Source organism: Crassostrea angulata, chromosome 5 (assembly GCF_025612915.1).
Source record: "Crassostrea angulata isolate pt1a10 chromosome 5, ASM2561291v2, whole genome shotgun sequence".
Classification (NCBI taxonomy): Eukaryota; Metazoa; Mollusca; class Bivalvia; order Ostreida; family Ostreidae; genus Magallana; species Magallana angulata.
Window position 1 is genome coordinate 61,357,128 of NC_069115.1, and position 25,444 is coordinate 61,382,571.

The window sequence follows — 25,444 nt, forward strand, 5'->3', positions numbered from 1 at the left end:
TGCACGATGTTTGCCGGATATATTTTTTTGTCAAAATTCCAGCTAAATATAATTAAAATATCCTTCTTTTTCTGATATGAATATTTTTGTAGTCTTGCTCTCTATGTGATTAAATTGTAATTGAGTTTTCCGAAATTTTGAAAAACCTTTTGAGCTATTAAAGTTATTTTACTCAAGCGATTAATTCTTGCTTGGTTAAAATAGCAATTTAACTTTTCCGAACGAAGAACAACATAATCATTGTTATTTTAAATTCTTGTCGCATGAGCCTTTATGTATATATCTATGAAAAAAGAAAGCCAGACAGTATTTGTATTGCATTGGTCTTCTTCTTCCGAGAAAGTTCAGGACTCTTTGGAGTATCATCGCACTTCGGCTTGATCTCGGTGAAACATTGACTGCATGTATATACAGTACAGGTGAGGTTAAAACTGGATAAAAGATGGTGGTACTCTAGCGTAGACTGCATGCCAGGACCTCCTGTTTGAATTCATCGAGGGAGGTACTGCCCACTGATCTCTGTAGCAAGTTGTTCCAGATCCTGATACTATCATGGAAGAAGGAATGCTTATATAATAAAGTCCTAGCATAGGGAATCAAGTATCTGGTTTTGTGGCCTCCGGCTGGAGTCATCATTGGATGTAGCTTAGTTGTTGGAATAGCTACTAGTTTGTTTCAGGCTCGGCGTTCTTCCAAGGATATCCACTGGAGAGTTTCAAGCATTAATGTTCCACTGCTAGTTCGTGTGTAGTTGTTCATCACAAATCGAGCCGATCGGCGTTGTGCTGCCTTCAATTTCTGAATGTTAAGGACTGTGTGGATGCCACTCAGTACATGCATGCTCCACTACACTGCAATACGATATATTACAATTTGTGCTTTAAACGGAAATTACACATTATCAAATTTGGAGGAAGCACTGCCGGTTTTAACAGAATGAATAAATAACTAATAAAGCAAACAGCCTAATAATAAAACATGCACGAGAAATGGTGACAAACATTACTTTATTAATGTTCCTTTGATGGGTCTGTACTTTGTAATAACCCCCCCCCCTCTAAAAAAATGAAATAAAACAACAGCAAACAAAACAAACAAGTAGTCGAAATTCGATTTCGAAATGTAAATGTGAAATTAGTCCGAATTTAAAAAGAAATAAGCTAAATGAAACATATTTCAGAACACCTGTGTAGGTTTGGAAATTGGAAGAGATCCAATTCACGCATGAGATCAATGCTTTACACAATAAACGGTACCAGAATAACCTTGCTTGATTTACCCAAAAATAAATCCTTGTAATCGAACAAACAGTTTTGTTCAGTGAAGTACACAAAGCAATCAGTGAGTTGGAAATTTTATGAATGGTTTTGTTGTTTTTGTCTCATAACAAAGAACTCTACAAGCATATTTGAACTGTCAACTTTTGTTCAACAAAATTATGGAACGCTGGTAAAATTACTTGACACATTTAAAAATGGGTGTTTTCATTATTATTTACTGTCGTATAATATTAAGAAATACAGAATTTTTTGTTACATCGAAGTATTGACCTATATGGCCGATATTGGTTGACAAGAAGCATTTTGATTTACGTTCCACGTCTTGGTTTTAGGCTATACAAAGTAACCTCTTAGGTTCTAATAATTTTCATAATGTATATTGATTGAACATAGGTTCACAGTATTAAACAAGTATTATCAATGTCTAAATAAAGTAAAATTTCACTTTTAATAAAGATAACAAGTCAAATGCAAGCACAAGTACCCTGTATAAAAACAAAGAACTACACATGATAAGGGTCTTTTAAAATGTATATCATCTTTTACTGTCCTCATGTCTTCTTTGTACATTTATATAGATATGAAGTATTTTCTTTGTAATTTTCATTTTGACCCAAACGCCTTTAAATCAGAAATACGACATTACTTAGTAGACATGTTCGCAATATTTTGCAGGATTTGAAAAAGCTATTTTGTTTCATTTTTGCTTTCAGAAAACATTAAGTGCAAGTGTGAAAAAAACAAAAGATTTCATTAATATTCTATCTATCAAAGACGTACAGTTCACAGAAAAATTTAGCTTGTTCAAAGCTTTATCTTATGTTTCCCTTGCCAGTAGATAAAAACAATACACATAATTGATTTCTACTGATGAAATTCTAAAGAAGCGTCACTTCTGACATCATACACTGCTAGTAAGTGATATAAAATGAAAGAAGTAGATGAAAAAAAAATTATTTCATTCCAAGTCTTCTATGAAAAAACAATTGAAATACCCGAAACACTTAATGATGTTAAGGGAGAGTCTTATCATTGATAGTCCAAAGTTTAAACCTATATAAGATTTGTTAATTTCATTTCTATATATAGTGATGTGTAATCAAAATCAATATCAAAACTCTAGTTCGAAAACGTGTATATAAACTTTGGGCTGATTTTTGGTTAAGTAATAATATTTTGGAAAACTACCAAGATATTCAAAAAGTTATTACATGTGCCTTACTATGCGAATATGTAAACTTCGTTTTAAATGGGGCATTTAAAATCAGATATATAATGAAATCTATAAATGTCATTAAGAAAGAGACCCCCTGGCCTCTTTAAATTCAAAAGCATATTGAATCACGTTCAATGGCGATGTTTGGTGAAAACAAAATTTCTTAAAAAATATTAACCAATAAGATCTGTTTAATTTTAATACACCGTTTTGTTATGTTTAAATCCAGTAAATTATTATTACGTATCTATTCCTTCTTGTGTACACCGTTCTAAGAGCTTGCAGAAAAAATTAATTAAAAACGTAAGTTCTTTTTCTCAAATATTTAATCTTTACTTTGTATTATCAACAATATTGTATCTTAATAATTCTTTTAATCACAGGTTTACGACAAAGCTACTTTATATATACTTCATTTGTTTATTTGAATACACACTAAATATGAGAAACCTTCAAGGTAATGCTTACAATATATGTTTCCTGAAAAAGGGACGGATACTATTTTAATAATTGTAAACTTAGTATAAGTACAGAGAGGCTAAACCTTTGTATTTGAAAATTGTAATAATGAAATGGTGAAAATTAATTCCTTAACAGGTTATGCAATTTACGATTAAAAAAATTAAATTGTAACCCGGTCAAAATATGTAAATAGTATGTGTTAAGAAAATTAAGACTGTTTTCATGTTAGGCTTGAATGAACTCATTATGGACGGAAGATAAATAACCATGTTACAATATTAATAATGACTATCCTTATCAGTTCATTCATTTAATGATATATATTTTAGGTAGTAAATCCCTATTATTTTAATGAAATAACTGAAGAATGGTTCGTTTCAGATTTTGCTTATTAACTATGTACAGGTCTTAAGGAAATCTAATTTTTTTTTCAAATTATAGTAGCGTATACCACATGTTGATAATTTATTTAGTTATCATTGCACATTTGATCGATTTTCTTTGTTAAGAAAAATACTTTAATGTCTATTTGCTGCTGGTTAATATGTCCTTTTAAGAAAATTATACACATTGCAATGATATTCTATTAGAATCATTGATTCTGTTGATGAGATGAAGCATACATGGTATTGTGTTTCTTTACTTCAGTTGTTATGTATATATATATGAAGACTCTTCTGGTGCTATATTCTTGCATGTATTTATAAAAGACCTAATGAGGCCGCTATTTAATACGCTGTTACAAATTTCTATGTTTTTTAAATCTTGAAAAAAGTATATCATATTCAATATAAATCCACTGTTCTGAAAAATAATAAAATTTAACAGATTGCTTTCATTACCAAATTTGCTAAAGCACGACCAGGTTATAATCGTAGGTTTCAGAGATCAGATTAAGACCTCATCATTCCTAAAAAAAACTGTATAATTATTGTGAACATGAATTTGAAAGTGCCTCATGCTGCCTGAACCTGTCATTTGTATCTTAAGTTTTTGCACTGACAACTGCTGATGTTGTTGTGGACTTCAGTTCAATTGCGTCGAAGTATCTGGAATGGTAGTCCACTATCATAAGGTACTTTTTCTGTTCGAATTCAAACAAATCACAGCCAACTTCACCATGAGGGATCTCAGGAGTAATTTTTGGTACAAGTGGTTCACGACTTTGTTTTGGTACATGGTACATTTAGGACAGTTCCTGACCTCCTCTTCAATGGCTGCGTTCATGGCGGGCCAGTACAAGACCTCCCTAGCCCTCTGTTTGCATTTAACGATTCCCAAATGTGACTCATGAATCAGCTTCAGCATATGACTGCGTAAGCTTGGTGGTATAACGATCCTCATTCCTTTGAAGACTATGCCATCTGTGACTGATAACAAATCTCGAGAATTCCAGTATTCTCTAAGGCAGAGAGGGGTTTCAGACTTAATGTCCGGCCATCCATTTACTATCATGCTACAGAGGTCTTACAGCTCTAATCTGGTGCGATGGGCTATATCCAAGTAGCGATCAGGAGTGACATCTAACATGTTGAACATATTGACGTTTTCAAGAGTATCCATCTCCGGATCTGCCTCAGGTAAGTACTCTCTGGACAGGGCATCAGCCACTGTCATATCCTTTCCTCTACGGTAACAGACTTTTAGGTTGTACCACTGTAGCTTCAGCAGCATTTTCTGCAGCCTCATTGGTGCTGATGCTAACGGTTTTTTGACGATCATTTCCAATGGTTTGTGGTCGTTGTAGACGGTAGTTTCTTTCCCAAATATATAGCAATGGAATTTTGTTGCTGCGTGTACAATGGACAGCATTTCTTTTTCTATCTGCGCATAGCGTTTCTCTGTGTCTGAGAGCGAGCGAGATGAGTATGCAACTGGACGCCCTGCTTGAATAAGGACTGCTCCAAGCCCATCCTTTGATGCATCACATTGAATCTCCACCGGTTTGTTGACGTCATAAAATGCAAGCACAGGTTGTTGACTACAAAGTCTTTTAAGTTCATTGAAGCTGTTTTCTTGCTCATGATGCCACATGAATTCTGTTTCCGACTTCACTAGTACCCTGAGTGGTGCGTCCACTTGACTCAAGTTTGGGATAAATTTGGCTAAATACTGGACTAGTCCTAGAAAACGTCTTACTCCTTCTCTGTCCTTTGGCCTTGGCATGTCAACTAGAGCTCGGACTTTGGACGGATCTGGCTTAATGCCATTCTTGGTGATCAAGTGTCCTACATATGAGACATGTGGCTGTCTGATTTCACACTTGTCATAATTAAGTTTCAGGTTATACTGTGTAGCTCTCTCAATGACTTTTCTGAATATCTAATCATGATGTTCTACATCCCGTCCTCCTATGAGTATATCATCCATCACAGCTGCTGCGCCTTCTATCCCTTCATGCATCTGATCCATGATGTGCTGAAAGATTTCGGGGGCAGATTTAATGCCAAATGGAAGGCGTAGCCATCTGTACCTTTCAATTGGAGTATTGAAGGTTGTTAGGTATAATGATTTCTCGTTCAGCTTGATCTGGAGAAATCCTGATTTAGCATCTAGCTTGGAGAAAACACAGGCATTAGGTATGTTTGACACAATGTCCTCGAATGTTTTCATGGGATGGTGAGCTCTCTTTACAACTTTGTTTAGGTCGGACGGGTCCAAACATATGCGAATCTTGTTATTCCTCGTCGATACAACCATTGAACTGACCCACTCAGTCGGGGTATCTACTTTTGTGATGTAGCCATTCTGTTCCATCTCCTTGAGCTTTCCAATGATAAGCGGTTTCAGTGCTTCAGGCTGTCTACGGGGTGCGTGAATAACTCCCACTGCTTCTGGATCTATTACAGTGTTGTGTTCTCCAGGCAGAGTTCCTGAGGTTTTTATAAGCTCAGGAAAGTCTTTAAACTTGGATTTTGGCGGATTATCAACCTTGTCATCAAGCTTCAGTATTCTTTCAATAAGATTGAGTTCCTCTGCTACATCTCCACTGATGATGTTTTCCTGCTCTAATTCTACAATTTCAAATTGCACATTCACTCGTCTTTACTTATGTTCGATTGGAAGGTTAACGCTGTACAGAGGCTTGATCCTATGTTAAGTGTAAGACTTGAGAACTTTTGTGCTCTTGTGAGTCTGTGCGCAAGATCCTAGAGAGTCAAACACTGATTTTACAATGATCGAAGACTTGTCCCCAGTGTCTATTCGAAATCTTACAGGTTTACTGTTGATAGGTTGATAGTTGCCTTTACAACCCATTTGTCATTTGCCATAGAACTGTCATCTTGTGCACTATATATATGATGTATGTCTTCATCTGATGAATTAGTTTCACTGTTTGTCTCACTAACTGTCTCATGTAGTGTGTTAACTTCTCTTGTACGTTTTCGGCACGCAGCTGTCCAATGGTCCTTGTTGTGACAGTAGTTGCATCTTGTTCCTATTGCCGGACACTGGCCTGATTTTACATGGCTTTCTGTCGGGTCGAGCCCACATCTGCTACATTTTTCGCTCTTGTTTCTAGACTTGTAAGGCTGCCTCTTGTGTTTCTTCGTATTATAACTGGGTTTATGCTGGTAGAATTTCTTCTGTGTGGCATGTACTTGTGAGATTTAATGGGTAAGTGTTTGATCCTCACTTCCTCGAATGAGTTTTAGCTGTTTCCTGCGAGTTCTCATACTGTCGAACAATGCTGAGAGCTTTTGCGAGTGTTAGGTCACTGCCTTGGTCTAATAGTCTCTCTTGTAGTTTGATCTGTGTATTCACAGTCCATAATGATAAGCCTCAAGTCTTTAACAAAGCTATCGAATGACTCACTTTCACCTTGTTTCCTCTGTTTTACTTTGAATCTGGCTGTTCGTTTGTTTTTCCTTGGGCGGACGTAAGCCTCGAATTTGTCGAGAATCTTGTCGGGTTTGTCCTCATCCCCGGATTCCCAGTCAAATGTCTTGTACACTTCTCGTCCTTGTTTACCGATCCAGATACCTAGCCATACTGCACGATTTTTGTCTTTGGCGGATGCAAATGGTCCTTTGAATACAAATTGTACGTGCTGTGTAAAGCGACAGAATTCCTGATACATGTCAGATGCGTCCCAGTCGAGGAGCGGCGGGTCGAACTGTGCAGCAGCGGCCATCTTGAAAATCCACACTCACTGACCTGTTATATCCATGTTTATCCATTGAATTTTATAATTATTCAATACAAATGGTTCTTGAGGAATCCTCATTAGTTGACGGCATGGACAGGAAGTTGTATAAAAAGTATAAATAGCACAATACGATTACACACCATTGCTATTCTTAAACTCATGCATATTCATATACTTACTAGGAATTTGACATATGGACTAAAATTACGAGAAATCGTTTTTATTGATCGCAATATGTATAGTTCTATTTATTGTAACTGCAAATAAGTTGTTTATTTAAAAAATAATATTGAAATGTGAATTCCAAACGAATATTGCAATTTTTGCCGCGAGGTGGTGTCCGTCGAATCCACCAAGTTCATTATCGACGTCTCATGCAAGCTGACCGGTAGCAATAGAGGAGGCTCATAGAGCCTCCGTCTAAAAACATTTCAACATATCAAGCATCATATCATATTAAAGTAAAAAGTTGGATACCATCTAGTAATAAGTAGAACAACGTCATTTTTACGAAGAAGCTTGTTTTACACATCATTGTAAGGATTAAAATGATAATTTATTTTAATTGTAAATGATTTTGTTAGATACATGTTTGTGCTACAGTGAATTATCTAGAACCCTAGTAATAACGACCTGCAACACTTTTGCCCTTCGGCACCGGAATTTGTACTGTACAGTTAAACCATCACATTAGAAATTATAAGTAATAGAGAACCTTATCTGTTCTTATGGCTCTCTTTCACATTTATTTAGGAAATAAAGTATCATATATTTTTAGATGTATCGGGATAAAAATACGGGTTGGTACGAGATTAAACCTTTCATAAAGCCTTAGGGCGTTAAAAGGTACCAACACCAAGGTACCAACCTAGAACGCTGCTTGTAAGTATTTGATTATCATAATAAATAAATATGACACTACTTTTGACAAGACAGTACTTTTATATTATAATAAAGTGTATCAGTAAAATGTTTTTACTTAAAACGATTGAAGCCTAACGGAATACATATCGTACCAATTTTGTGGAAGTCTCAGAGCGTTTGAAGATTTGAAAACAAAGCTATTGAAAGCTAAGTTAGAGTCTACTTACCCAATTTAAGAGGTAATTCTATTGCAAAATCAGATTCAAGGGTTTTTGATATTGTGTTTGCGATTTTGATCGAGACTTGTTACAATAGTCAGAAATAAACTTAATTGATTTTACTTCTTTGACGAATAGCAATTGTAATTATTAAAAACGCTTTACTTCTTTGACGAATTGCAATTGTAATTTTTAAAAACGCTTTGTTGCGATGTTTATCCATAAAATATGATCTTTTGTGAATCGTAAGTCATGATCATGTAATAATTTTATTACTTACATCAAAATGCCTGACAGCCAGCAGTGGTCGCTGTACGCCGTTGATTATTAAAATATATGTCATATATATAGACAAACTTACAAAAGAACATCACGATGAACTAGCAAATATAAATATATGAAAACTACACTGTACTAGTGTAACGATATACATAAAAAAATAAAATATCAGTCATAAAAAATCCCCCTTTACATAATGCATAAGAGCCAGCTAGAAAAAAAACTAGAGATAAAACGATAAAAATCGCAGTTTAAAAACTCTAGAAAACCTGTGTCTGTTGCCATGTGCCGCTGGATGCAGGGAGGTTGTGAACAGACCTCACAACATATACGGTATATAATTTACATATAGTCATTAGAAATAATTTTTTTAAATTTTGTCTAAAACCTGACGCGCAGTGGCTAGAAGTGAATACCTGAATAACACCTGAATAATGTCTAAAACCTGTTCTATCAATTCTATTGGCTACTAATGGACCCTTCCAAAAATAATGCACCGTTCTGTAAATACAAAATATTCCCGCTATTACTACAGAAAATTTAAATATTCCCGCATTAAGGCCCTATATCGTCATATAATGTAACACATGAATGAATAAAAATTTGTATAACAAAATGCAGCTACTTGTGTGTATTTTCAAAACTGACGACACATTCTGGTAATATTTTACAGGGTTACAATTGTCCAAAAATTGGTACCGGAGAACTATGTCTGTAATCGTAAACATTGATCAGTTTATACAGAAAGTTCGATGTTGTAGAGAACTGAAAATACCAAGATATGGAAATCTTTACACACATCATGTGTTTGTCGGTAAGAAAGATGAAAAAGGCTGTGATCTTTATCACTACAGTAGTGTGTCTTCGTGTTTAGGATCCTCTGGACAAATAACAAAAGTACACCTTGATTATGAAGAATACAGGCGTAATCCCTCTTCGCCAGGACGAGATATATTTGACCTAAAAAAAAGCAATAGTAATACGATTTACATAGTCGAGCGACGTGACTATCCAAAAGACAAACAAACCGAGTATGAATGTATTCAAAGAGCAGAAAAAAGATTGGGTGAACAAAGCTACTCTGCACGTTACAATAACTGCCAAAGTTATGTCAACTGGATTTTTTCGGGTGACAATACGTCTGAACAAACTGAAAATGACTTTAAAAAGATTGTATTAAGTAACATGGTGGACGGTGTGTCTTCGAGAGGAGCACAACATCAAATGACTCAAATTCCAGACACGGCAACAAAAGTCTTAGGATTTGTCGGAGAAAAATGCGTAGATTTTGTAGGAAACAACATAGAAAAAATGGTAGATCTAATACCTGTACAAACTGTATCAATAAACACTTTAAAGAGCATGACCAACTCTGCAAACGATATCAAAACGTTGTTGAATAGCGATATGGTAAAATCGAAGGTTGATTCAAAGATTCGTGAAGAATTAGGGAAAATGATTAAACCCACGAATGTATGGGATGTCATTGATCATGGGCCAAAACAAAACGCATTGCTTGAACAGTTCCAATACCATGCACAGAAACAGTGTATGAGGTCTACAGTAAGGGAAGGTAAAATTGAAATTGTTCAAAAAGTGCAAGCAGCAAGAAAATCAGCTGCTGCAGGTGCACCTACCATTCAAGTTGGCTCGGAAATAATATCTTTGTCGATAAAAATATATAGCATTAAAAGCGACACCAATATGGCAGATGACCAAAAAACACAAAGTTACAAAAGAGAAATAGGTTCGTCTGTTGGTGGAGTTGCAGGCACTCTTCTTGGTCAAGCATACATACCAATTGTGGGAGGCTATCTCGGTGGACTTTTCGGCAATATTCTTGGTGGTGCGATTGGCGGAATCTTATAATCAAAATTATTAAAAAAGATAAAGAATCAGTGACATTTTAACTAATTCAACTTGTTAATTCGTTCCTTAATCGGTTTCATTTATTATACGTGTTTATGTTTTCTTTTCATTTTTATTTTTTATTTGTTTTTTATCATTTTTTTTTATTTTTAAAAAATTATGTCCTATCTGTTTTTAACCTTTTGTGAATATATATTTTTTTTATTTACATGATCTGTCTTCCCTTCAAACTGTCCTTACGGTTTTATTCTACAAGTGCTGTTCAGGGCCAGTTTTTTCTCAGACTGTCTGCAAAGGATTAGAACAAGTTATCGGACTTTGTCAGATAAATTCACTTGAGCTTGGAAAATTCAATTAATGTTCAAATCATTTTAGAGAACCAAGCAGATTTTCGTAGAGGTCATAGTACAATAGATCATATTTTTTCATTGTATTCTCTTATCGAGCTCTTCAAATTGCATAAGATGAAATTATATTGTGCGTTTATAGATTTTGAGAAAGCATTTGACTCTGTTTGGCACATTGGTTTATGGAACAAGGTATTATCAAACAATATTGATGGAAAATGTTTTGAAATTTTTATTAATATGTACAAAGGTATTAAGTCAAAAGTTCTGGTTAATGGATTAAGTTCTGAATTTTTCGAATGTACAGTTGGGGTAACACAAGGGGAAAATTTATCGCCTTTTTCATTTTCACTATATTTAAATGATCTTGAGGAGTATCTTTATACAAACAATGTGAGAGGTTTGTCGCGCTTGTCTGATAACATTAAAAACGATCTTAATCTTTATTTAAACCTTTTTGTCTTATTGCATGCAGATGATACCATCTTATTGTCAGAAAATCCAGAAGATTTTTAACACTTACTCAATGTTTTTTCTAGATATTGTAAAGAGTGGCGTCTTAAGGTTAACAGTAAAAAAAACTAAAGTTGTAATATTTGGTAGAGGTAATCAAACCAACTGTTTTACTTTTGAAGTTTCCCAATTAGAAATTGTTAACAACTTTAAATACCTGGGTGTTACTTTTTGTAAAAGCAACTCTTTTAATCTTAATGTTAAAGAACTGTTTGATAAAGCTACTAAAGCAATGTATGGTGTTAATGGGAAGTGCAGAACCCATAATCTAACAATTGATTGTAAAGTAGACATGTTCGATAAAATTATCAAACCAATTTTATTATATGGATGCGAAGTTTGGGGTTTTCATAACACTAATCTCCTTGAAAAATTACATTTAAAATTTTGTAAACATATATTGAACTTGAGAACCTCAACTTTAAACTTTATGGTATATGGGGAACTTGGAAGATACCCTTTAACAATTAATGTTGAAGTTAGAATGATTTCTTTCTGGGGTACATTAGTCAATTTCCAGAACTCAAAATTGTCAGCAAAACTTTTTAATGTATTGAAGAATTTTAATAACCCATGGTGAAAAGCCATTAAGAAAACTTTAAATCAATGTGGATTGACATATATATGGTATCAAACACAATAAACACACCCCGGTTAAAATCTAAAGTATACAATATTTTATTAGACAAATTTAAGCAATCATGGTATAGTGAGGTACATAATTCTCCAAAAGGTTTAAATTATATGATTTTTAAAAAGTCACTGGATTTTGAAAAATATTTATTGACTTTGCCAACACAATTATGTAGGAAATATTGTAACTTTATAACTGGTAATGCTAAATTACCTATTGAGATAGGTAGATGGTTTAATATTCCTAGAGAAAACAGAATTTGTAAACTATGTACCTGCAATGAAATTGGGGATGAATTTCACTACCTTTTCAAATGTACTGATGTATATATATCCAATTCAAGAGTTATATGTTTACCAAACTATTTCATAACAAATCCAAATGTTGTAAAATTTGAAAAACTGTTTAATGTCACAAACATAAACCAACTTACTTATATTTGTAAACTATTAGATACAATATTTGAGAGAGTTAGCTCTCTTGGTTAAATTATATCTGTTATTCCTTCATCATGCCTGTACCATTGATTTTCATCTATTATATATATTGTAGTCTGTACATACTGTAATATGTATTTTCTCTACACTGTAAATTCAGTTATGAGAATAAAGTTCATTGTCATTGTCATTGTCTCTTTGAAATCACATATAGAGTCTGAAAAGTGTCAATCACTAAATAAAAAAGTAACTTTGTAAGAAATAAACTGTGAGAAAAAATTACGAAACAGATGTTGAATTTTACAAGTCCAAATTTTTTTTATAATTGAACAGTGAATTTTGCACGATGATACTTCATGTTTATAAGGAAATACAGATCTTAACACGTTGTCTCTAGTTTGATTCACCGCATTTTATTCACAGAGTGGGACTGTGGTTATGCCCGATACGAAGGTAAAAAGACCATTGGCAAACGTTTTACACGCATTTTTATCGAACACAAGCGCCAATGAATCTTTTAGTATATATGCGGAGATCCTGGCAATTTTACAGGGGGTTTTGAAGAATAATTTTGTTTTTTGAGGGGGGGGGGGGGGCGTGCGAAGGATGAATGTGTAGCTTATTTTTGACACATGTAATTATATTTATCTGGAATGGTTTTGTTTGTTGGTTTGTTTTGTTTATTAAAGAAGCGAATAAAAAATGAGTAATTTCCAGGCACGTATATTTGAAAGTGGGGGGGGGGGGGGGCAAACTCATCCAACAAATCTTGACAAGCAAAAAAAAAAAATTTCACTCCTAATTTCATGATTTTCATACCATTTTTTTTTTTACATGCTACCAATTAAAATGGAGGGGGGCAACTCCATGATAATTCAATTTTTGTAAGTAATTTTTTTTAAAAATAGAGGCTGTGAAAAAAAGTGGGGAGGGGACATCTTTGTGTCATATAACATGTGAAACTGATTTCATTCCACCCACAAGCTTGAAATAAGGAAATAATTTTAATGAAAACAATATAAATAGACGTCATAAATCCCATATCAAACGACATATTACCACTTGATTCTGCGCGTATTTTTAATGAATTTATAAATAGCGGCAAATTCTAAAATGTATTTTATAGGTAATGTTAACTGCAAGTCTGTAGCCCTATGAAAAATTTCGGATGGTAGTCAATTTTTCCGGGATACAGACCGAGCGACACAAATATGCAGCTAATGTAACAAAGAATGCTTCCAATAAAATACTTTGTTGAGTAATGCAAGCTTTAAAGAAAGCAATACTTATATTTGTTTAAAATATAACACCCCAATACTTCGTCATACATTCGCTATTTGTAGAACAAGCAGAACCAGTATCAGTCCGACCCTCACGATATACATTGTTCGAATTTAATTGCCCTAGCATTGCATTGCTTTGCATGTACACAATTTCTTTTAAAAATTAAACACTTAAAGTGTTCATCTATATGGCTACTAATTTATTTGTACACATAACGTACACACGTGATTCAAAATAACCCAGACGGAAAACGGTAAAGAATTCAGTCATTCAGTCTACATTTTTTAGAACTTTAGAATAATTTAGAAGGTTGTTTGGTATTTTCGTTTGTAGAAGTTTTGCAAGTAAAACACATGAAACGCGGGGCAAGTCATAATAATATCCCTAATAACCGTAACTTAAAACTAGCGGCTTTGGATTCAAATATTATCGTATGCGAATATCAAGTTCACTTTTTAAAATCATCTCCACGATGATAATATTATATCCAACGCAAATCAGTATTTTGTTTTGCTTTTAAAGAAATGTTCTATCGGGAGCAATCCCGAGTTCGTTTAAATTGCCAGCGTACATTTGTCTTGTCAGTAATACACATTGTGCTTTAAAAGACGGCCGTGTATACGTATTGTAGAAAAGTTGAGTTTAATTACCATGCATTGGAACCATTTTATTAACACATCTCCCAGTACTGAAACAATTCAAAATGTCTCTGTTACAGTAACACAGTGGGGCGTTAAACGTGTACGCCCAGCTCTACAAGCACATGCACTGTCGTCTAGGCGACGGCCTGAATAAAGCTAGCGACTCTCCTATCGATCGGTTACCTGAGTCTCGTAATGCATCTAAATATAGACAGGGAGTTATGAAACAAACAACAAACATAAGGTCAAAGAGGTTCATCTTTATGAAATGAAAATGTACATATGAAAAAAAACATTTGGGAATTTTATGTGGAATTATTTTTGCGCGCTGCATGTATCAGTTAGTGCATTACAAGAAGCCCTTTCATAACCTCCTAAACGTGCGCACCCCCACAAAAATGGACCGAACAGACAACAATTGTTTCTGCAAATACTGACTATATATTACGAAAACGTTAAATTGAATACTATGGAAGGATTCAAAATTAATTTCTTTACAACTTTGCTTCAATAATGCATTAGAAATTGTTATTCCTTTACAAGTTATTGACAAAAAAATTTTGACGCCTCTAACTCCCTAATTATAGGGGCCAGCCCCTTTTTCTGTATACCGAATGAAAGGTCTTGGTAAGACCAAGAACTTTTAAAATACATGTTATAACACATTTTTATCAGATAGAAAACTAACACGGAAAATACGCGAATTTTTTTGAATTTTTTTCTTACCTTTGTTTCAACATCTATACTACCCCTTTTATTTGCATTTAAATAATAAATAAAATATGTGTCGCACAAATACAATGTATTAGCTTCCAAACCAGCCCATCTTTGAGACTCTGCCAGTCATCGTTAAAGCTAAACCCCCCTGGACAAAAGAAGTCGTTAAATTTTACTAAAAGGGGAATAGCTCAAAAGTGGATGCGGATTTTCCTCAACCAAAATATGCAACGACAACATCACGCGGCATGTTATCAGTCCAGAAAATTTCAAAACAATCGATGAACAAACGAGTGAGATATTACGGATCGAAGTTGGCGTCTGGAAGAAAAAAAGTAATAAGAAATTTGAAAATTTTTCAGAATAATAGTAAGGTCTTCCGCTCCCAAGCGGAAGACACTAATAAGTATGAATTAATAGCTCTTACAGTATTTATCTCCCTCCTAGTGGGATAAACAAATATACACACGCGAACCACCAATTCCATGACATCAGAATTAAAAACCTAATTAGTAAAAAATATGATGATCAACTTCGTGTTTTAAGAGTCAGACCGTACAAGTATAAACCATTTCACTCTACAATATGTTCCTTTACATGTGACGAAAAGGAAGAAACATCCAAATCTGAAATTATTATAATATTTTTATTTCTCACATGTTTTCATGGAAAACGTCTTTTATTAATTGCTTTTATTTTGTGACGATCTTCTCCGGGTTTGAGGAGTCAGACCGACCAAATATAAGCCAATTCATTGTACACTATGCAACTTTACAAATGAAGAAGAGAAAGAAACTCCAAATCTCTACTTTTTCTAATATTTTTTATTTTTCACTTTTTTTTTTTTCAAGAAAAACATCCTTTGTTAAATGCTTGTTTAATTTTCTCGTTCTTTTTTTCTTGTTGTACATTGAGACAATGTGTTTTTTCGTCAAGGTACCACCATTTTGTAGTGCATTTTAATTCATTCTTAATTCATACTTACATGTAATTACCACACCTAGTAAGTTTTTTTTTAGTTTTATTTAAAAATGCTGTATCATCATAAAAAGTAGATGAGTTATTTATTGTTTTGTGCATTATATTCTCTCAGTATATATTTTGCATCATTATAACAAAAATATTGAATGTGTAGTGTAAGTCTTAATGCGATAATGACAATTAAACAATATTCCTTCAGGACCTTATCAAGAACTATTCAGTATTATATGATTATGAACATTATTTTTCATTTAAGAAGCAAAAAAGGCTTATTATAAAAATATATTATCGTAATGTCATTATCCATGGAATTATTATAATGAATTTACTACTTATTGCAATCTTTAGCTATGAAACAAAATTTCATAAGATTGGTGTTGTAAAAAAATTTTTTTTGAGGTTTTTGATTTTATTGAAAAATGTTTTGCAAGCTTGTGTCAATATTATGTAAAACATCTAATGTTGTCCTAAAAATGATTATAGTAACCATACTTTGCCGACGGCATGCGTCCAATGTACCTTGAATTTTTTTGTCAACAGAACAGCAAAAAAACCCCAGAAAACCAAAAAAAGAAAAAAGAAACAAACAAACAAAAACAAAAGCTACAAAACATGACCATTTATTGTAATATCGATGGAATATAATTTTCTACATTTACATGAATGTATCTTTCTGGCCGCAAGGAGAGAACAAAAGAATGAAACGTTTGACGCAACACAATCCCCAATATTTCTCCCCCCTTTATCATGACTTTGTACGTACATGTACTTGTAAATTTGAAAAATTTCATAAAGTGTATGAAAAAAGTAATGAAATTTATCTTGTTTTTTTTTTATTTATAAAACGTATAAAACAGATTGTAACTTAGAAAGGATGCGATATTTAACATTTGGGATCATAGAACCTTAAGTATCAAACAAGACAAACTCCCAGTTGCAGTACTGTAAAGGAAATGCAAACGCTAAAAAATGACTACAATAAATCAAGGGTATTACTCAACTACCTACTGATACAAATAATTGAAATAACAGCATCAATCTAATAGCAAAAAATCAAACTGTATTTATTTTCCTTCTATTCTAACCAAGCACTCTTCTGCGTCACTAATAGTATTTAACAGCCTTTGAAGATATCATGTAATAAAGGGTACTCTATGTACAATTAAGTTTTATCTTCCAATATGGTTTATTTTGACATTCAAACAATCAATATTATACAAATATTGACTGGGGTTGAGGGCAACATTGATTATATTAGCCCCCGAGGAACGAAATATTGCCCGACGCGAAGCGGAGGGCAATATTTTCGTCCCAAGGGGGCTAACAAATCAATGTTGCCCGAAAACACAGTCAATATTTGTTTTGTTATATGAAGAAACAAACCAAAATTTAAGAAAGTAATTGAAAACAGATCGCCGTAATTTTCTTAGCTCAACAAAGAATTCACGACTTCAATTTTGTGCAAAGTTCATTTCCAAAATATCTTCAGCATCAAACGGTCACTGGTGATATTCCGCCGACCGAAGGAATTAACACACAGATGTTCTACTTGATTTTACTTCACAGTAATTCGCAAATCCTTATATCCTTTATGATAGCAAACCGTCGCATTGCGCGTCCGTTGTTTACTTGCCTTGACTGACTGTCTATTATGACGTCACCTTGTTTTGGAGTCGCGAAGAGTTATTTACGTCACCGTTTACAAAGCAACAAATCAGAGGCGATTATTTGAAATACAGGGAATGTTCTCTAGATATTATTCCTAGCCGGTCAATATCAAGAAAATATTGACCGGTTAAATTTTTTCGGACGAGCTAATATTACAATTATTGACTATTCATCTATATAGAGTTATATAGTGAGAATAAACTACTGAATATAACAATGTATATTATTTTGTCTACCGTTGATGAAAAACGATAATTGTGTTGCTCAAAAATTTATTATTGTTAATAGTTATATATAAATTTCTTTTTTTTTTCATCATGTTAACAAATGACTTATGAAATTCTGTTATTTAATTTGTGACATGGAAGAGTACAACTTACGACTTAAAAGTCAATTTAAGGTTTAAAAAATCCACATAAATAAAATCAACAACTATTTACCTTAAATGCAATATAGGATAAGTGAAATTTTATTTAAAACGATTAAATAGGTTTTCGGCATCGTATATTAAATGTTTGCCCTAATAGTCAGAATTGATTATTTGTGTTTTTAAAGAAAAAAATATGATTAGAAATCACTTTTTTTATCCGCAGATGACGATATCATTAGTTTTTAGTGACCTATTTTAAGGGAAAATATGCATGAGCATATTTCTGGTAGTAAAATATAGAGATAATCAGTCATTCTTTAAGAACACATAACACAGGTTGTCAAATCATTGATCAAGCATTACCATTAACCTCTCCCAAAAGTCATCATACGCGCATGATTCCATAGGATATTCAATAAATCGGTCCTTCTTAATAAGGTCCATGATTTTATGCGGAATTTCATTGTTATAAACGTCGGGTAACATTATAAGAATGACGTATTCAAGAGATCCCCGATCTTCAATGGCTTCTACTTTCGCCATGTTAAGTTCATAGTCACGCCACTTTGACTCCAAATACTTCTTGGAAACTATACAAATAGTCCGCTTGCTTTCCTGAAGACTGTTCATTATACTGTCGACTTTCGGAATGCCTGGTAGATAATCTCGGTCTCTGACAATGAGTTTTAGGCTTTTGTTAACCTCGAGCCGAGGTATAACTTCCTTTAAAACAAATATTAATTCTGTATGAAAGGAAGGCGTCATATTCATAATAGATACCATTTGGTAAATTTCCATTAATGGGAGTTACTGTCACAGATTTTCGAGCGGAATTAACTAAAATTTATATTTACTGTAAGACAAAGACTAAGACAATATTTTTACATTGTTTTTACATATTTAATATAGTTTGAATCAATACATATAGAAAGTAATTGTCCTAGTATGGGAACTGGTAAGGTCCTCCACTGTTGTCTATTGCCACTTGGTCTTGACAAGAATGGACTGGTGAGGTCCTCCAATAGACAATGTTCTCTACTGGCCACTTGGTCTACACAAGACGTCACCAATATTCGGCCACCATCGATGAAATTGGTTTACACAATAGATGGAACAAGGAACCTGCGCCAACATAGTACACAAACACATTAAGTACATTACAAAAGCAACTGTGGCTTTTACACCAATACGCACCATACTTTACTTACAGGCTATACGGTCACGAATGACACTCTTAGCATAGACCCTTATTACACACAAAATACTGATACACAGTCTTAAAGAAGACTTACTATAAAGCATGTTAGCTTTTACACTCACAAAACACTAACTCATAATTACTCAAATGCAGTGTTGCATAATACTACCCATGACTACAAAAGGAATATGACCATAATAGTCCGCCATACTTATAATAGATTCAAACACGTGTATCTAAACATAGACATTTAAATTCAAACGTAACAAATAAGCATAAAAACGATTGGAATACCATGACTGGGTGTTTTAGAACAGTAATGAACGAAATGACGATAAAATTGACAATTATTAAACCTCACTTCAGAAAAAGCCAGTACCAGGTTCACTTCAGAGTTAGCACACAGCTATTTCAATTAACAAAAAACATAGTGACTGGATGGTATGCACGAGAGAAGTTTAAGTGCGTCCTTCCCTCTGGACTGCCGCGTCCAAACTGATACTGCACGGACTGGCGGGTTTAAGGCCCGGTGAACTGAGGTTCAATATGGGTATTTACAAATACGTATGACTAAAACACTAAGGGGCTCACCACGGGATATGTGGTTAAGTTAAATTACGAAACTAAATATATACAATGATGAATTTTAATGTGACAGTTACAATTCCGAATTTTTGCTTGGATTTGTAAATAAGGTATCGTATTTTCCATTTATTTTTAACAAGTGCTAAACTGATTACAAACGTAAAAACATTGCTAAGGTGACTGAGCAGGCTACGTACCAACCCAAGTATGATGTACATTGTTTTTGTAGGATGTTTAAAGAAGATTCGAAAGTTTTGAACTTGAATAAAGTATTTGGCGAAGAACAAGTGTAGTTATCGATATTTATAAAGTGGGATTTATATTTTAAAATCCATATCAAAAACTTTTGATTTTCGCAGGTACATGCCAATCCATTTCTTGACAAATCAATAGCTAAGTTGATCTGGAAATGCTTCTCTAATTGGTTGCGAGCACTTGGACTAATTGTTGCAAATTTGTTATCAGACAGATCCAATAAGGTAAGATTTGACATGTGTTTTACATCGACAAACCACTCTGATAAACGATTATTGCTTGCATTCAGATATCTCAGTTTGTTTTGGTTCTTTAGCAGTAGCTTTGGAAGGGACAATACTTTGTTAAAGGACATGTCTAACACAATAAGATTTGTTAACATTTTAAAGATGCTGCCATTTGTGTCTCTTTCTAAATCTTGGCTTAAATCATTATGAGAAATGTTCATGTGTCTAATATTTTTCCCATCAATTGAACGAAACAAATGGCTACAAAAATTGTTTGAAATATCTATGGTCTCCACTTTGCTGTCTGCTGTCCGTATTTTCCCTTTCAAAGACAGAATAAAGTTGTTTTGTAGGTAAACATGTCGAAGGTTTGGAGCAATAATAAAGCAATAATAGGATAAAGTGGTGGATGTATTAAGTAACTTATGTTTAAGATTTTCAATCCAGACATATTTTCAAACTCCAATAGATATACACCTGCTGTCAATCTATTTTCTGCCATAGAAAGAATTTTTATACTTTTTGGTAAACTATGTATCACCCCTGGCTCAAAAAGTTCAAGTCTGTTATTAGCAAGAAACAATTCAGACAAGTTTGTTGTTTGAATGAATTTTAGATGATATCTTTTCATCATTGTACCAACACCAGTTGCACAGTTAATTCCATTAAAATCCAAAGACATAATACTTGTTTTGTTCATATCAAACGTTATGTTCGGCAAAGATGCAAATCCTAGTTCTCTGTTGTATGAAATATTTAGATACCGTAGATTAACCAACTATTCCACGAAATGTCAAGATGTTTCAGTCTCTTTGGTAATGAATTGCTAGTGATTACAGCAATTCCGTTGTGACTCAAGTCTAAGTAAGTAACAGAGTCGTTGAATTTTGGAATAAATCTTAAACCTCTTTCAGAACAATTAACTTTTACCTCGTTGTCCTTGTTTGTCCATTTGCAATTTTCTAAAAATGCCTGAGAAGAGATAAAACATTCAAACGTGATTATCCAAACAAAGATGATCGCCATATCGTTCAAGTAATCAAGGGTTTAGGGTATTGAAGTCGTGCGTAGCTATTTCAATAGGATTTCAAGTGAGATGAAATCCACGCTATTTATATCCCATCTTACACATAATAAATGATATGATATAAGATTGCCTCCTCCTAGTGATCTAAAAAGTAGGAAGTTAAAATTATCTCTGATAAAGATAAGTGATAGGCAAATGCCTTGAGATAAGGCTGTTGCCTCTACTGCGCTCTTCAATGTTTGTTTGTTTAAGAATTCACGAACTAGAAACTCTAATCTTATGCTTACTTTTTTTTAAAATTAAAATGCACATGTAGAAATCCTACATCGTGTAGTTTGATATTTTTCAGAGATTGAAAAATTTTCTAGATAAGAACAACCTTTCAAGTTTTGTCATTGATAAGGTGTTTTTAGATATATTAAAATCCTTCATGTAAGATATGCTTTTTTATAATATTATTTTGTTAATTTGAGGGTAAAATATGTTTGTGAGGGAAATTATTACGTACAATTTGGACAAAAATGATGTATTCTGAGAGTTTGGCTGAAGGAGTGAAGTGTACAACCGTAAGTTGGTTTTGTTTAAATATATTTCAGTGAATAATCATATACAGATCGTTCAAACGCAAGTTGTAACAACTTTCAAGGTTCTAACCTTGTCAGTTACCTCATCTGTAAAAAAGGGGCATTTGTCCTGCAGACGCTTCCGTGAGTTTAGATTCTCAATGGAATTCTGAGATTTCAATTATGAATAATATTTTTTTCTACGAAAGCCCATTGAGCCCATTTTTGTAGGTGAAATAAATATTTTTTTCGCGAATAAACGCGAAACTTTCGCGATAAAACGCGTTTGTTGAGCGAATAAACGCGTAACTTTCGCGAATAAACACATAACTTTCGCGAATAAACGCGAAACTTTCGCGAATAAACGCGTAACTTTCGCGAATAAACGCGTTAGTTTCGCGAATAAACGCGAAATTTTCGCGATATAACGCGTTAGTTTCGCGAATAAACGCGAAACTTTCGCGAATAAACGCGAAACCATTATATAAATATTGTCATTTCATACAAAACCCTATTGAAGAAAAATGATTGAAAACAAACACATTTTAAGTTTTATATCATAAAATATTTATTATTCATTATTATTATAATATCCGCGTTACGTTGATTTATGAAGAAAAAATTATCTTTTTTGCACATAGATTATAATAAATCTGATAAAACTTTATAACATTTTTATATGTTATTTGTCCAATGTAGATAATAAGTTTGAGCATCATATTAGAATTTTCATTTGTTCGTCGACCCTGTGTTCGAACAGGCATTCATTGGTTATCTTTTTCATATAAAATTGATATTCAACCGTCGGAAACCTTTAAAATCTTGGTATTAATTTTCAAATGAAATATCTGATTAATTTGGAGGACGAATTAACGTCATCTAGATTTGAACAAAAGCTTAAAAATTTCAATTCACAGCTTGACTTATCTTTCTGATATTAAACTAGACGTTAGTTTATGTCGCGGCGATAAAACATATATCATAACGATTTAAACAATGATATCCTTTAAATTCTAAAATGATACTTAATAAAACGTTTAATTCGAATTAAAATCGTTATAATCAAAAAAATGTTGCTGCCTCTTTTTTAAATAATACAGCGCCCATTAGAATGTGAGAAGCGCGATGCATTATGTCCTTTGAAAATCAGTACTAAGATTTTAAAGATTTCCAACGTTTGAATTTATGTTAATTTGTATAAAGTTAAATCTTATTCATTTACATTACATCTTTATATAATATTATTTTGTTTTATGTAAATTAATACATTTGTTTTCAGTAATTATTCTTCATAGGGGTTCTTCTATGAAATAACAATAAAAACGCGTTATATCGCGGAATTTTCGCGTTTATTCGCGATAGTTCCGCGTTAATTCGCGAAACTTTCGCGCTTATTCGCGAAAGTTACGCGTTATTTTGCGAAACTAACGCGTTTATTCGTTAAAGTTACGCGTAAATTCGCGAAACTAACGCGTTTTATCGCGAAAGTTACGCTTTTATTCGCGAAAGTTTCGCGTTTATTTGCGAAAGTAACGCGTTTATTCGCGAAAGTTTCGCGTTTATTCGCGAAAGAAATATTTTTTTTTACCTAAGAAAATGAGCTCAATGGGCTTTCGTATTTTTCAGCTCTTTTGCATAACGAAAAAAATTCTTTCAATGTTACCGCATACCTTTTTTGTTTAAATATTAAAAAACCAAATTTAAGTCTGTGTCAATTACGAATGCTTAATAAAAAGACGCTAGATAAAACTTCGCTATATTAGAATAAACCAGTAGTGTTATAAGACAAATTGCAAAATAAGTATTCATTTATAATTGCCTTCTTGTCAAAAATAACACACATTGCTTATTTAAAGTGACTCCACCAATGATGTACAAAATAAATAGGAAAGCAAATATTGAAGTGGCGCAGACAGAAAAACAGTATTTGGTAAATGCCCGTAGAACAGTTTGCTCTGTACACTTACACCTGTACAAGCTTTGATAATGTAAAATTGCATTTAAATATACAGTAAGCTGTGTATTGGATACAAACAATGCATAAACAAACACAAAGACAGACATATTTATAACCTGGTACAATTTTAAAAAAGTAATTTATGATATCATAATTACATGTTTTTTTAACGCTTAAAGGGGTACGTAGCTAGGGATTCATCGACTTGGCAATGAATATAATGGTACTTATATTTTATGTTTTCACATTTTCACCGGAGAAGCTACTGAACTACTTTCGCAAATTAATGAAACACCAGTTATGCATGTGAAGTTAACTCGCAGACACCCAAATATCCATTTTCCATTCTTTAGTTATATTGTGTTGCTATTGTGTATATAAATCTATTACATTTTATTATATTACATTCGTAACCTAAAACTTTATTTATATAACGTTATTTAGATGTATTGAACAGCTCACCCGTTCTTGGACAGTAAGCCTTCATCTATTACATTCACCTATATCTACCCATCATACAGCCTCACATTTGGAAAGTTGTTTCTGTATGAACTATATACAAGACATAATTCAGTAGGCACCAGTAGCCCTTTGCACAAAAAACTTACGATTATTTTTTATCGCAAGTGAAAACACTTAAGTTTTTATCCATTTTCACACAACCTCTTAAGGGATTCTTACGTGTAGATTTTGTCGTAACTTTACGATAGCACATACCCTCTCGTAAGTATATCAAAACTGTAAATAATATATAGCAGTAATTGTAAAAAAAAATACACAAATAAATTCCCAAAAATTTTAAGGGCAAATTTTTCTCGTAAGATTTTCTTACGTTCCACTTATTAAACACACATTTTGATTGTGACGTCATATTTTACATCACATTGATGAAAGTGGTATATAATTTAAGTTTTGCATATTTTTTTTATGAGAATGTTGGTTTATTTATATGTTTCTTCTGTTTTATAAGAGTTATAAAGTGAATTCAAATCGTAGCTATGGAAAGGATAACTCGTAAGTTAATTCTTAAATGAAACCTGTGACAAATGTGTTCGTGAAAATCACTTAAGATTTCTCTTAAAAGATTCTTAAGTTGAAATCTTACGCAAAAGCTTAAGAGTTTTTTTTTAGAAAAGGGCTACAGGCACATACTTTTTGAATCATGTAAAATCAATTTTATCTTGAACACGTGTTGACTATTCCAGCAAAAAAAAGAACCTTTGTTTTTCAGATATACAGATGAATATTTCTCGCAGATAAAGAAAAGGTGACCATGATAATTCATGTCTCCAAATTTATCAACACCAAACTGCCAAGACACAACATTTCCAAAGTGTTCTATAGATTTGTAATTATCTGGTTCTACTCTGAACCAAAGGAGATAATTTACATTCCGCCCGGAAGAAAAACCGCATCTAGAAACCTTATTTTCCTAAATCAACAGCATCATTACATATTCCTTATTAAAATTAAACTTATATAAAGTACACACATAAACATTTGTAGTGCACATTTAAGGCGTGAGTTTTGTTTTTGAGAAAAATCCTAAACTTTTTTTCTTTTATTTCGCATTGCAGAACATCTCTTAAACAATATCCAACTATCTCAAGATAATAATAAATAATATCTATAATTCAATTATGGCATATATCTGCAAATTTCACAATATTAATTCTAAATATCTGTATTATTGAAATATTTT

The 25,444-nt window shown here is 33.0% G+C and overlaps 1 pseudogene; it reads right to left on the reverse strand.

Annotated features, from left to right (window-relative positions):
• Positions 1-18,275: 18,275 nt before the first annotated feature.
• Positions 18,276-21,225, reverse strand: LOC128185923 (toll-like receptor 4; annotated as a pseudogene).
• Positions 21,226-25,444: the final 4,219 nt, after the last annotated feature.